This window comes from Dermacentor andersoni, chromosome 1 (assembly GCF_023375885.2).
Source record: "Dermacentor andersoni chromosome 1, qqDerAnde1_hic_scaffold, whole genome shotgun sequence".
In the NCBI taxonomy this organism is placed as follows: domain Eukaryota; kingdom Metazoa; phylum Arthropoda; class Arachnida; order Ixodida; family Ixodidae; genus Dermacentor; species Dermacentor andersoni.
The window spans coordinates 148,954,659-148,969,272 of NC_092814.1; the positions used below are offsets into that span (position 1 = coordinate 148,954,659).

Genomic DNA, 14,614 nt, shown 5'->3' on the forward strand with positions numbered 1-14,614 from the left:
TACAGATCCCTCCGACTACTCGACAATTTTTTACAGCGAAGCTCTTAAGGGCTACTTTTCCCGCTATCGTGTCCGCGTGTATAAAAAAATCCCAAAGATAGTGCAATGCCGGGCCGACCCGCGGCGGAGGTGAAGCAGGCGTTAAGCACTCCCCATACGTGGGCCTATCCCGAAGACAGTCAAATGCCGGGCCGACCCACGGCGGAGGTGCAGTTCTCCATTAAAGGGCCCACATACACAGCTTCGCTGGTCATCGTTCACAGAGTGAAAGGGCACTGAGTGTTTGTTTGTTTTATTTTTTTTTTAGTTCTGATTAACCGCTCCGATGGATGGATGGATGGATGGATGGATGGATGGATAAGGCTGAACCCTTTAAATCGGGTGGCGGCACACGCCACGAGCCGTCGCTAGTAATATATTTTATACTTAGTGGAGGGTGAAGTTTCACTCTTGCCTTGATTTTAGCCACCGATCAGATACCCTCCGTTTGGTTGTTTCTACCCGCTTAAAGTCTACTTTGCTTCCACTGTCCCTAAAAGCCAATGCTCTGAGAAAATCAGCCCCGTTGCTTTGAAATGTAGGGCGAAGCCCTTTACTCTCAGGCATTTCTTGAGCGCCCCACGGCGGGTGCATTCAGCTATATGTTGCTACGGCGCCCAGTCGGAATTGCAACCATCGAAGAGTTCCGACGGGCGGCCTACACACGAACACGTTGTGGAGCCTCGTTTACATGCCGCGTTTCCAAATTAAAGACTATGCAGCGACACGCGCAAGCTTGGAAGTGACACTTTATAGCGCTGATTTTATGTAAATGTGCTACGTCTGCGCATATGGCCGCGCTTGGAAAACCACAGAGAAAAATACGCACGAACGCGATCCGACACGCTTGCACGGGACCAATAGGCATAGTCGAATGACCAATGGTTCACATACCTGCTAAAAAGTACCAAGAACAAACCTTGAATTTGTAAGGATTCACGGCGAGTTGATCCGCGCATGTTGATACGGGGGATCTATCGCGTCGTCGCTGTTCGGAAAGTTGTCTGGTTTTATCGCGCGCGCGTGTACACGCCTTGGAAAATGCTTAAAAAAAAAAAAAAAGGACCGCACGCTTTCACATACTTCGTATTTAGCTTATCTTACTAAATGCGAAGCATTTCTTGGCGGCGAGCATTTGCCACTTTGACACTATCTATAGATAGATAGATTGGCGCTCGCATGGACTAGCTAGCTAGCCGCCTACGTCTTGGCGCTCTCATGGGCGCTCTCATTGGCGTACCAAAATTGGCGTAGTATGACAAGAATGCACGACGAACATAAATGATAGGTCATGATATGAATGTCTTGACATGCGTGTCATGTAGGTCATGAAACAGCCGCCTACGTCTTTGTGGTCTCTCATGGTCGTTTCGTTAACTTGGTAGGCTCCCCGCACACTGCTTCGCATAACATCGATTCCCACAGGGCGTGGGATCTGCCGGCTTTTTTTATTATTACTTTGGAACGGCTGCTGCAACACGACAACGCATGACACCATTTATTCGACGCGCGTTCTTCTCCTCGCTGCGGAGTGCACCACCATGGCGCGCAGCCCGGTCGCCGCCGTTCGTGCATACACCCTATAATCATTTTTAAGTTTTGCGGAATTTTTACAAATCGCCTATTGCAAGTAACATAATTGTGTCAATTGAATTAGATTATTCAGAGAGGTGCACATTGCTTGCACGAGAAATCGAAGCACATATTCAGCTAATTAAAACAATTCACTAATTAACTTCTTAATTACTTCACGGCACATATTGCAATTTACGAATTGTAACCGCTGAGTTTGAAGGCGTATCCATTTGGAATGAATTTCCAGAATGACACCAGTTTGAAGATATGCGCCATCAAACTATGTAAAAATGCACTGTTCCACTTTTTTAACAGAACGCTCTCCTATGCATTGGAGCACTAAGGTAGGTAACTGGACGCCCATGTACTTCGTCCCACACTTTGGGAAATAATATCTCTAAACTGGTGTCATCCTGGAGATTCAAGTAGATCGTATTGCAAACTCACCGGCTACAATTCGCAAACTGCAATATGGGCCGTAAAGTAATTAAAAATTTCATTAGTGACCGTTTGTTAATTAGTTGGATATGTGTGTTGATTTCTAGTGCTAATAATGTCAGCCTCTTGGAATAACCCAGCTCAAGGACAAGAATTATGCTATCTGCCACAAGCGATCTTCAAAAATGACGGAAAACTTAAATATCATTCCAAATACTAGAATACTTGTACGCATGGCCTATAGATTTTGTGGGTGTGTTATGAAAATTCCATATGTTGTTACGAGATGAAAGCTGACTCTCAGCTTTATATTCGGACTAAGTTCTTTTGAACAAGGCAAACGCAGTTCGAGATGGGTTCAAGAAACGGTTCTCCTCTAATGTTACGTGCGGCTAGGCGCTTACAGTTCCTCATCTTGAAATTTTTTTCTAGCAAAAAAAAAAAAAAAGAAAGAAAGAAAAGAAACCGCTCTTCCGTAGAAACCGCATTGTACGTGCCTCGATATGCGCCTTCGCTACCCTCACCCCCGCTCTGGACCGCGTTTCACCACGAGTTTGACCACTTGGTTCGACTATGGTGGCTAGAAGGGGGTCGGGCTGGAGCCGGCGGGGCGCACAGAGGAGCGATGAAAGTTATAGATGGCGCTACTTGCAGCTGGTGCGCAGCCTTCGCGGCTTTTGAATGGGGCGGCGCACGGCAGCTAGCACGTGCGTCGCGTTTGAATTTTTAATGGAATGCGCGGCGCAAACACCACGAAGTGTTTGCAGCTCAGAGATGCATTATTAAGAAGGGTGACATTTCCTCGGAGAGCAGAGAATGGAAAAATGCGTTATTTGCAACACCGGAACGCGCAGACAATGTTTAGCCATGCGACTTAAGAAAGTAGAAAGATCACATTTGAAAGTCACCCTGGACAAGTTGGTTTTTACTAAAAGGTTTGGCGTTAACGCAAGTGAACATGGACCATGAACAAAAACAACCCGAAACGCCGCCTTTCATCTTTTTTTTTTTTTTTTTTTTTCATTCGCTCATCTGCCGCAAATATAGTCATTGGTCGCAGAGAAAATTGTAAACGCAAACAGGCAAAAACAACGCTGGGGCTGCGCGCAATGAACCGGGGAATATCGTCACCACGTCCTTCAGTTCACTCTCCGCATCCGCTTGCGCCAGCAACGTGCCCTTTAAAAAGCTTTGTAAAAAAAAAAAAAAAAATAGATACATATGTGGGCGCTTTGGCGAACCTCAACATGCACTAAATATTTTCCATCACTGCTTTTGTTGTACAGCTAGGTCCATAAGACGAGAGGAAACACTTTAATGTCAAATGTTACTGGCGTTCCCTTTGAAGAGTCGTCCTTCTACAAATATTTTGTGAAAAAGTAAGTGCAGCCTAGTTGAAACCACAAACTAGATAATTTTTGCTGTAACTGCTTTGCGTTGGAGCTCGCATCCCACTTGACGGAGTGTTATAAAATCATGCTAGTGAAAGCATAAAGCTTCTCTGTTGAAAAAAAAAAAAAATGTGAATGCCTCCTCTAGCATAGAGTTTCTCACTATAACACCTGGAGGGAAATCTGGCGCCGCCGTCTATGGGAGTTTCTTAAGGAGGCACCGTGCCGTCATGGGAATGACGGTATATATATCTATAGCGGCTCCACAGCCACAGTCCTCCATAAAGAAAGCAACAAAATCCCAATAAAGAAAGGCGTCAGGCAGGGAGATACGATCTCTCCCATGCTATTCACAGCGTGTTTACGGGAGGTATTCAGAGACCTGGATTTGGAAGAATTGGGGATAAGAGTTAATGGAGAATACCTTAGTAACTTGCGATTCGCTGATGATATTGCCTTGCCTAATAATTCAGAGGTTCAATTGCAATGCATGCTCACTGACCTGGACAGGCAAAGCAGAAAGGTGGGTCTAAAAATTAATCTGCAGAAAACTAAAGTAATGTTTAACAGTATCGGAAGAGAACAGCAGTCTACGTTAGGTAGCGAGGCACAGGAAGTGGTAAGAGATACATCTACTTAGGGCAGGTAGTGACCGCGGATCCGGATCATGAGACTGAAATAATCAGAAGAATAAGAATGGGCTGGGGTGCGTTTGGCAGGCATTCTCAGATCATGAACAGCAGGTTGCCATTATCCCTCAAGAGAAAAGTGTATAACAGCTGTGTCTTACCAGTACTCGCCTACGGGGCGGAAACCTGGAGGCTTACGAAAAGGGTTCTACTTAAATTGAGGACGACGCAACGAGCTATAGAAAGAATGATAGGTGTAACGTTGGGGGGGGGGGGGGGGGAATAAGAAGAGAGCTGATTGGGGGAGGGAACAAACGAGTTAATGATGTCTTAGTTGAATCAAGAAAAAGAGATGGGCATGGGCATGTAATGAGGAGGGAAGATAACCGGTGGTCATTAAGGGTTACGGACTGGATTCCAAGAGAAGGGAAGCGTAGCAGGGGGCGGCAGAAAGTTTGGTGGACGGATGAGATTAAGAAGTTTGCAGGGACAACATGGCCACAATTAGCACATGACCGGTGTAGTTGGCGGAGTATGGGAGAGGCCTTTGTCCTGCAGTGGGCGTAGCCAGGCTGGTCATGATAGTTCTTTACCATGCAGTTCAACCTAAGTACACACGTGTTTTTTTGCGGCCGCCGTGGTCGGGATTCGATCGCACGAACTCGTGCTCAGCGGCCCTGCACCATAGCCACTAAGCAATCACGGCGGGTCAAGAAGAATGTGGTAGGTGAAGAACCAGTGAATTGAGGGGATATGGGGAAAGTAAACTGCAGTCGTTTATCTCCGTTTATATTGGCTTCTTTTAAAATATTTCTTCAGTAATATTGATCCCCGTTACAATATATTCCTCGAAGTAACACTCATTCCTGCGTATTGCTCAAGGCCCGTATTTTGTAACGTTGCCTTTCTTTTTCATTATTATTTCGCGTCGCACCGAGTCGTCCATCTCGAGTCAATGGCGAAAGGAATCGAAAATGAATTTTTAGGAAATACAGCCCAAAGAAAGAGGGGTTTCAGTACCCCTTGAGAAATGGGGAAGATTAAAAGCCACGTCGTCGTGATGGCTCTCAGAGAGGCATTCATTTTATAATAATTCGAAGTAGTATTTAGACAATTAGAAAAATTAGACACTATAATGAACCGTTTAACCAGCATAATCGGACGATCGATCATATTGGAGGATCGAAGCCCGTCGTCCGGAGAGCTCATAATTAACCGCTTCCAGACTTGCAGAAGTTCACGCTGCTAATTTCCTCGGAGTAATATCTCGACCAATTTCGCTTAGAAAACAGAAACAAAAGCGCCGCCGAAGAGTGCAGTTGCCCTGCACTCGATCGAGGGAGGCGGCCAGGCTGGTGTTGCCGCACTTCGTTTTATGCGAGGTGTCCTGGTACACCGAAACTTCGGTGTGGGGGGGGGGGGGGGGTCACGTGCTTGGTGTGCCCCTGCTTGTCACTGTCTCTGCCGAATGGCCCACCAGCGGAGAATGTGCACTTCGCAGCGGGACCGCGCGTCTTTTGGCGAGGATGTTTACAGAGAGCGCCCGTCTGTACGGGAAGAGGTAGCGAAAAGGAAGAGCGCCACGTGTTCTGCGCAATAAATCGTGCGGCGACTTTGAAACGCGCCCACGTCCCCTCGTAGATGCTCTCTCTAGCAGGACGCAGGCGTCATCGCCGAGTGTGGGTGAAATTGGCGCGTTGGTTGCGGCTTGCATCACCAGCCACGTGAGACTTATAAATAACACCATTGGCGCCGGGAGATCTTGCGTCGGGCTATGTGTATGCATTGGACACGACGGTGACCTGATGAGAGAGCTTTCTGAGGAGTCTGTAGGTGTGTGCTTTGCGTATAAACAAAGCACCGTATTGGGAAGTGAAATTCCATGCTCGATCTACCGTATTTCCAAAAGCTTAAAAGCCACTCCGTGTGCGCCTGAAACTTTCTATGGACCGTACAGATCACGGTTGTGGCACAGGCGGTCCTCTGCAGCACGGATCGCGCTCTGGCCGCGGGATAAACTTACACCGATGTAAATTGGGCTAGAATCGACAACTGAGCGCAACTGAGCGCAACTAACGTACAGCTATGCACGCAGCGAAACCGCTGGCCAATATATAACGTGCTATGGAAACCGTTGGGTTTGCTTGAGGCAAAATCATCACTGCTGCTATTGTCGACGACATTTCATCCCCAATTTATGCCGGCGTAAACTTATCTAAGAGTAAATGCCTTCCAACAAAAGGGCCCCTCAAAGTAAGGACAACTCCCCTCAGTTTTTGTAGTCTCGTGTAGTGATGCATGGTAGTGCAGGCGCACAGAACTGTGTAGTGCACGGCTCTGAAGCGTGGAATTGCCTTTAGTACTGCCAACTTATGCTTTATGGAAAAATTTCGAAATAATAATAATGATAATAATTATGGAATTAATTCGCCGTATGCTGCATTTTTCCGGACTGCCTCGGCTTTCAGCAAAATGGTGAACTAGGCGGATGCCTTCGAATGACTATGGTGATGACGCTTAGCAACTGCAAGGTAATGCACCACTGAGCTTGCGGACGACTTGCGGGCAGCGGAAAACGTTGGCGTACGAGCAATTGTGTCTTGACGGGTTCAAATTTGAACGACAGTAAACTATACAGCAGTATACCCACCGTTGAGCGCGCATTTCAGTAAAGATTCCCTTCTCGTGCAGGAGCGCTTTTTGTAGCGGCTTGCAAATGGTGCAGGTCGGTCGTCCGCCCGTCACGTTTTCTACTATATAGGCCGCATTGTTTGCTGTATAACTAAAGCCGGATAAATTTGAAGCAATGCACAGGGCGTTGTTTATTATATGTGATGAAATTATAAAGATATGGCCTCGTTTTGTGAGCCACAAGAAGTCAAATACCATCCACCGGGGCGCGCCTTAAGATAAATCCCGGGAGAGAGCTCAAGATCGAGTCCGACTGAGAACGTACTGCGAATAAGCTTCATATATACTGGCTCAGAAAGTTGGTTGCCTGAGCAGAACTCAAGGATGAGCAACTTCGAGATCAGACGCGACTGAGTCGCACTCGTGGCGATTGCCAGTGATAAAATTGGATGCGTGGTGGCGCCTGTTGATCTCGACGTCCTTCACAGAGTGCCAAGGGAGTTGCGCTACAATAAAATATATCTGTACATATATATTTATGGCGCGGTTTTGCTCGCGCTCAAAGCTGATTTCATCGACTAAGCAGATAAGTATGCGCTTCACCTGACCGACATTGATTTTCGACAATGAACATTTGACTCCGCGAGACAGCGCTCTTCTTCAAGGCGCTGCCATTGAGGCAGCAGCACAAGTGACAATATTTATGGATTAGCAACTGCCAACTCAAGCTCATGCGGAGGGTCGAGAAAACCAATTACAGTCCACCGCTTTGCCTACGAGTTAAAGCAGCGATTGACTTATCAGCATTTACCGACGTTACGACTATCTTCGTCCCTCACAGCTAACGTGTATTCCTATTGCGCAAGTGAGCTAAGCGGATTTTTTCATAGTAGCTTGTGTTCCATTCATTTCAACGCGCGCAGCCCCCGCGAACATTTCGTTCGCTATCAAATCTTCGTGCGACGATGATGATGAGAACTTGTATTCTTTTCCATCATGCCAATTGTATACGCCCATGGATAGATCAGAGGCAATCATGTCATAACAGGTGTCCATGAATCGTCCAAACGCTCATAAAATTGTGAGCCTTTGGGCTAGACTTGAGCGATTCCATCGTCAACACACGTTAGGACATATTTGAATCCCTGTATCGTTCACATTCCTCGTCATTTTCAGACTTCTGTGCTGATATGCAAAATGCCATGACAATATTGTCGATATTGAACAAAAAAATGTTGCATTTATGGGTGACGTGGATATCAGCCTGATTGATTTATCGTCCTTGAACGGTATTATTTATCCTGTTTTTATAGGTTTGGTTAAGAGTGTCTCATCAATGTTCCAACACATTCCAGTCTAGACTACTAATTGCACTAATCGCACTAATTCCACTAACTGATCACGCATTGCCTTGCCTTATTCATCCGCCAGAAGCAGGTATTCCTGAAACCGATATTGCTTATTTAGCTGTCCTTGAGCATTACTACTACTTGCACCTTCGCCACAATCTCATATACCAAACTTATGTTCGATAAGGAATTATATTATAAGACGCCTTCACCAACGCTGGTCCATTGGCCCTCCGTTACTGCTATACGAATGATCAGCAGCAAGCATCTTCGCGATTTCTCTCCGTGTTGGCATCATATTACTTCAGTTGTGTTTCCTATAAATGGCAACGCAAAAACAAATTGCCTCACCTAAAACCCATGGGTCACTGGTAAACTGTGTACTATACTGAAGGCACACGGTATAGAACTATACAGAAATACGAAACGGTAACCATTCAACATAAAACTGCAGCATTCGATAAAAGAAGTACTGCTACCCATTTTCCGCTGAGCTAAAGCAGAGCAGCACAATTATCGGTCGAAGTGCCTACTCCGCCCCCTTTCATGTTTTGTTTATTTATTCCTGGACGAGTTGATTTCTATTACTAATAATCTAACAATAACTACCGCTGGGCAGTTAACGTTCATCCTGATCATATATAATTAATCTTACGACCGATATCGTCCTTTCTGAAATCATTACCTGTAACCTTCAAAACGGGTATCTTTCCTCGTAGACTCAATGCGGCAGGGCTACCCCCTGTTTTTAAGAAATGTGATCGTTCCTTACTAACCTATTAGACCAATATGCGTGCTGCTGTTTTTTTCGGTTGAGGAATCTGTCTTGAGAAAGGACGTCGACACAATAAACAGTTGTTCTTTAAGAAGCGAATCAACTTTTCAATTACACTAGACTCCCTTTAACCCGAACTCGAAGGGACCATGAAACTTTGTTCGTCTTATCAGAAGAATAATTGGCGACATGACCAGGTGCATCCAAATATCTTACTTCAAAACGGTAAATGAAGTAGACTTACAAAGGGGGAAAAATGACATAAAAATAATTTATTTAGCTGAATTTAATAGAAAAATTAATAGAAAAAAGGAGAAACGAGGCGAAGCGTCGCAAAGGCGGAAAGTAGGCGGAGGCGCGCTGGGTTGACTGCCTCTAGCAGTTTCTACAGGTTTGTGGTACGGACGTACCGGCATCGTCTCGTGATAACATCGTCCTCGTGCGCCATACGCCGTGTGTCAGTGGGCCTCTTCGATTTTCGGAGTTCTGGCAGCCCGCTGGCAGCCAGCTAGTTCCGGTCCTGATAGGAAGTCACGTGGACAAACCGAAGCTGCCAGAAGTTTGCAAAATCTAACGCCTTAGACAGCTGGCCGCGGGATAAATGTAAACGTGCTACCAGCATATGGCGAGGCCGGCGCGCGCTCGGCGTACAGTCGGCCCATTTATGCGTTGCTAGCTTGAAAATGTATAGTTGCATTCAGATATACGATCACTTTCGCGAGATTTCGCGCGACTCGGCACAGGACGCGCACTGGGCCAACCTTAAGTTGGACAGCGCAACAGACGGCCTCCGACGCGTCCGATGCCAAGACGCGAAATCGCGCGTAAGTGATCGTATCCCCGAAAGCGATCGCTCGAGGATCCCTGCTCGCAGCGAGCACGTCACCCACCGGCGATGTTGATGAGTTGGCGTTGTGCCATCACTTGACGAGACATGAAAATGAATGATATCGGCTACGTCTTATACGCATAAAATTTCGTGCCGACTTGCTTGGGCTTCGATTTCAGAAAGTTTGTTTCGGCTGATGGTGCTTCCCATTTTGACCCCAAGGAGCTGGGGATGCGGCTGGCGCATGAAAATGCACGCCGCCTATGACCAGCGAAAAGTTTCACGCGAAAAATAATATTGGTCGCGATCATGGGAGCAATAAGCTAATACGTGTGCCTATTACTGACCAGTTATTACTCAAACATATACGGCCTGCAGTTCGAACACATATCGGTTTCGAGGTGCTACCTAAGCATACGACGGACAGACGGAGCGAACACGGGCTAGCTGGAACGCCTTCGTTAAGTGCAGAAAAAGGAGATATCGCGGCATACATACGTGAGATATGTTTAAAAAAAAATACCACCAGAGAACGATGTACCGCAATGTGCGTGAATGAGCGTCTACAACTTGCGCGGACCACGATGCAGAAACATGCACACGTGAGAGCGCAGCGCGCTGATCACTGTCGGGAAGAAGCCTTCATGGGACACACATGCATACACACACAAAAGCTTATAATCAGAAAGTGGTTTTGGCACGTAAAACCCCATAATTTAACACACACAAAAGCTTCTAAAGGTTCACCACCGCTCGTATCGCACCACCTCGCAATGCGGAACGGTGCGTTAGGACCTAAGAAGATAACACTAGAAGTAAGGAAATCCGAAGATTATCGTAGACACTTGGCTGAGCGAGGTAAATTTAAGTCCTCAAGCGCCCGCATTGCAATCCGTCAAGTCCTCACAAAGATGGCGGCGAGAGCCCATCGCCATTTCTTAGTCGTCTGCTAGCCAGAGAACTTCCAGAGAGCAGCCAGACCAAAATCGTCCTGGCAGGTTCTGGCAGCCCGCGGGTAGTGGAAAATCGAAGAGGACCAGCGCGCAAGGGAGGAAAGGAGGGAGGAGGCGCGCCCTCTATTGCGCGCGCATGCCACCGGGGGCTTTATCTCGAAAGCGATCCGCCATATTGTGGCAAGCACTAGACGGGGCAAACTGGTCGATGCCTTCATCGATCGGCTACGGTAACATAAACAACAACGTCAGCATCCTGTCATTCATTGCAGAGACTGGACGGAAGAAAGAAAAAAGACTAAGAAAGCGCCGCGTTATCCCATCTTCAGTCAGTGCAGCGTGTTGTCAGATAATCGCACAAAAATCGCTAGAGAGATTATTGAAGCCTATGAAATCCACAAATTCAAAGACAAATGCACAAGCGCCGCCTCAATAGCTCTGTCACAAAAACAACTGCGTTTTCTTGAAGATAAATCGGAAACACGTGCACAGCTGTTGATGTGTCACTGAAGCCCTGTGCTCAGGTACTGTCATTCCCGCAAATTTTGTATATTTTCATTTGAGATTGATTCAAATTATGGGGTTTTACGTGCGAAAACCACTTTCTGATTATAAGGCACGCCGTAGTGGAGGACTCCGGAAATTTCGACCACCTGGGGTTCTTTCACGTGCACCTAAATATAAGTACAGGTGTGTTTTCACATTTCGCCCCCATCGAAATGCGGCCACCGTGGCCGGGATTCGATCCCGCGACCTCGTGCTCAGCAGCTGAACACCATAGCCACTGAGCAACAACGGCTGGTCATTTAGGATTGCTTGCCACCGTATTTAAGCAGTGGAAATCGCCTCAATAAAACCACTTGTAAGTTCAGCGCTGTGTATGTGCACTCGTCTCGTTCTTGACCTTTGCGCTGTTGAAAAAAAAAAAAAAACATCTGATTTGCGGGCACAGTCTAGGTGGGCCGATGGTGCGTAGCTTTGCGCGCGCTCTAATTCACAGTTCTAATTCTGATAAGTGCCTGACAATGCCAGCAACCATGCAGCCTAGATTCAGGCCTTAATAATTTATTAGGTTGGTGCAAAATTAATAAAGAGACCATTAATCCCACTAAAAGTAAATTTATTACATTGGATCACAACCAAAACCGCCTCTGTGTATTCCACCCATTTCATCGGCCATCATTCGATCTCAGCAAGTGAGGAATGTATACAGATCTAGATGTGATATGCAGAGAGCAATTTAAAAATTCACCGTCATATCGTTCAAATTAAAAAAAAAAAAAGCCTTGTCTTATGGCGTACGCACTTTCATTCGGGCTCGGTTCCTTCTTTTCATGGCTGGTACGCATCGCCAACGATGAGTACCGCCATATCGCCAATGCTAAACACTTATACAGGCAACCAATATGCTCACGGTAGCTTATTGTGGTAAATATATGTTCTATAGGGTCCTTTGTTTTCCATGAAAACTCGATAATTCCTGATTTTCGCACCCCGATCAAGTTTTATGAAGATCGGGTTAAGCCCGACTTCCCCCGAAGTTCGTCCTTTTGTAAACAATAATAATATGCAGGAGTTCAAGAACTAATAAACACTGCCCAACTTGTGTGAACAAGTGGTCAAGAAATGTCGTAGTCATTGTTATTATGGTATTGATTGTATTAATTAATTATTTAATTAATAAGTAATAATGATATTAATAGTATAGTATATGCGTCTATTTCGCTTAAAGGGCCCCCTCACCAGGCCACATAGCAAATTGTGGTTATACGCTGGAAGTTACGTGCCCTCTAAGGAGTGTTCTACCGCAAGAATTTTTCAAATGATAAATCTTTCAAGTGCGACGAACCCATGATTTCAGGAGGCGAGCGTCACTGCAAACATAGACACACTGCACTTGCCCACGTCTAGCCTCCACAAGCGAAATTTTTTCCTCGTGTTCTCCCATACCGGAGCCTGAGGATCGCGTGATGGATACGTCACGGGCCCCGCCTTCTTTCTTTTCTCTCTTCGGTTTGTAGGTTTTATTATTTCTCTAAACTTTAAATCGTCTAGTGAAGCAACAGATCAGACAAGTAACTGTTGCCTTGAATAATTCTTCAAGTCACGTGTCACTGCTAGTGGCGTCATAGCACTGCGAAATACGTAGGCGCATTTGTGCTAGGGTGGCCAGAATAGTAGCTAGAATTGTAGCCACCGTATACTTGTGCGACTGACGTTGACTCTCCAGCTGGGAGTGCGGCGCCCGCGAGGGCGTTTGGTGAGAAATTTCAGCTCTTTCCGCGTCGCTTTGCGGTGCAATACTTAGCAGACACGATCGTTAGCGCATATTGTGCGCTCTGCGCTTTTCAGCTGGCTTATATAATATAAACTGCCCTACATAATATATACAGCGCCTGCGCCGGCCTTGAGTGAACGGAAGTTCCTTGCTTGTTGCTTTTTTAGTAGCCGCGTTTACATGTATACGACAATCGCATTTCACCCGCGTCGCAGGCTTGTAAACGACGGTAGTGCGCTATAATAGCGAACTCAGCGTTAACATTACTCTGCACTGCGAACAGTAGCTGTGGCGTCGAGAGGACGTTTACCCAACTATGTCGCTTTCCAAGAAGGGTGGCCAATTCGGCTAGTTGGTATATCCCATTCATTGTGTTGCAAGAGCGTATAGCGGAAACCAGTACAACAAGACGACAACAGACATGGTCGAAACTAAGGCCCGACTGGTCTAGAATGGATACTCTAATTAGTTTGACTAATTATACTTTACAGCACATATTGCTGTTTACGAATTGAAGCAGGCAAGGCGTATCCATTTGGAACCAATTCTCAGGATGACACCAGTTTCGAGATATTCATTCCTAAGTTCGTGCGGCGAAATACATTGGCGTTCCAGTTATTTTTGTGCTTATGCTTAAAACGGCGTTTTGTTATAAAAGTGCAACATCAGTGCCTTATTACGGCAAGGATGATGGCGGCGCATATCACGAAACCGGTGCCATCGTCCGAAATTCGTTCCTAGTGGTCAAACTCGCCTGGCACAACTCGTAAACCGCGTTATGTGCCATGAAGTAATTAATTAAAGTACTTTAGTAGTTGCATTTTGTTAATTAGTAATCTGTGCATATCGATTGATTGTACAAGAAATGCACGCCTCTTCGAGTAATCCAGCTCAAGGATGTTAATTGTGCTATCTGACTCAAGCAATTTTTCAGGTTGCATAGTCATAAATAAGTAAGAAAAAATCTTGTATATGAGCCTATTCGAAAGTACATACCTTGGCTTATTGACTCGACACCAGGCGCCATTCGTTGTCGTAACTGCCTGCCACCCACCCTGGCTGCAGCTTTTGACGTACCATATCGCGCAATGAGAGCATTCTGTAGATTTTCTCCTGCCTGTATGACCAGAACACCACCGTCCTCCCTAGGCGTCAGATCCTTGGAATGGCGAAGATGTCATGCGTTTCGTCATTTGGCCTCAGGCAACTTATCTCGTTTCATACTTCTACAATGTACATACGCCGGTACTGTACAGGTATAATAGCGACGGGTCTGGTATACGACATATGCCTTATACGGCGACTTTTGTCATCCCTCAACTGGTCATCGCTCGTCGGTTTAAAATAGTCAACCGCCGCAGAGCTTGGTGAAAGGCGAGAGTCAGTTCTGCAGTTCTGTCTTCGTAGCCGTTTCGCAGTAAAAATGCCAAAATGCGGTCAGTGCGATGTATTTTAGATTTGCTCACTTGGTGATCTCATAGTGGCTATAGGCTGCGATGGTGCGAAACGTTCGCGCTCAGTCTACGAATATTTAACGTGTTCATGTATACTGAATTTTGTTCTTCCACTGGAGGGAAAAGCCGCATAGAACGCTTGTTTCACCTTGATGCTCGTAACACACTTATTGAACACGAGGCTGTCCATTCAAGCGTTGATGCCTGATACGCTATAGAGTATCTCCTGTCCCCCCCCCCCCCTTCTTTTTTTTCTCTGTTAAGAAGATTCTT

At 46.1% G+C, this 14,614-nt stretch overlaps 1 protein-coding gene across 3 annotated transcripts in view; it reads left to right on the forward strand.

The window, feature by feature from the left end:
• CYLD (ubiquitin carboxyl-terminal hydrolase CYLD) overlaps positions 1 to 14,614 on the forward strand; it is a 145,033-nt gene that overhangs the window by 17,088 nt on the left and 113,331 nt on the right. The window lies entirely within an intron of this gene.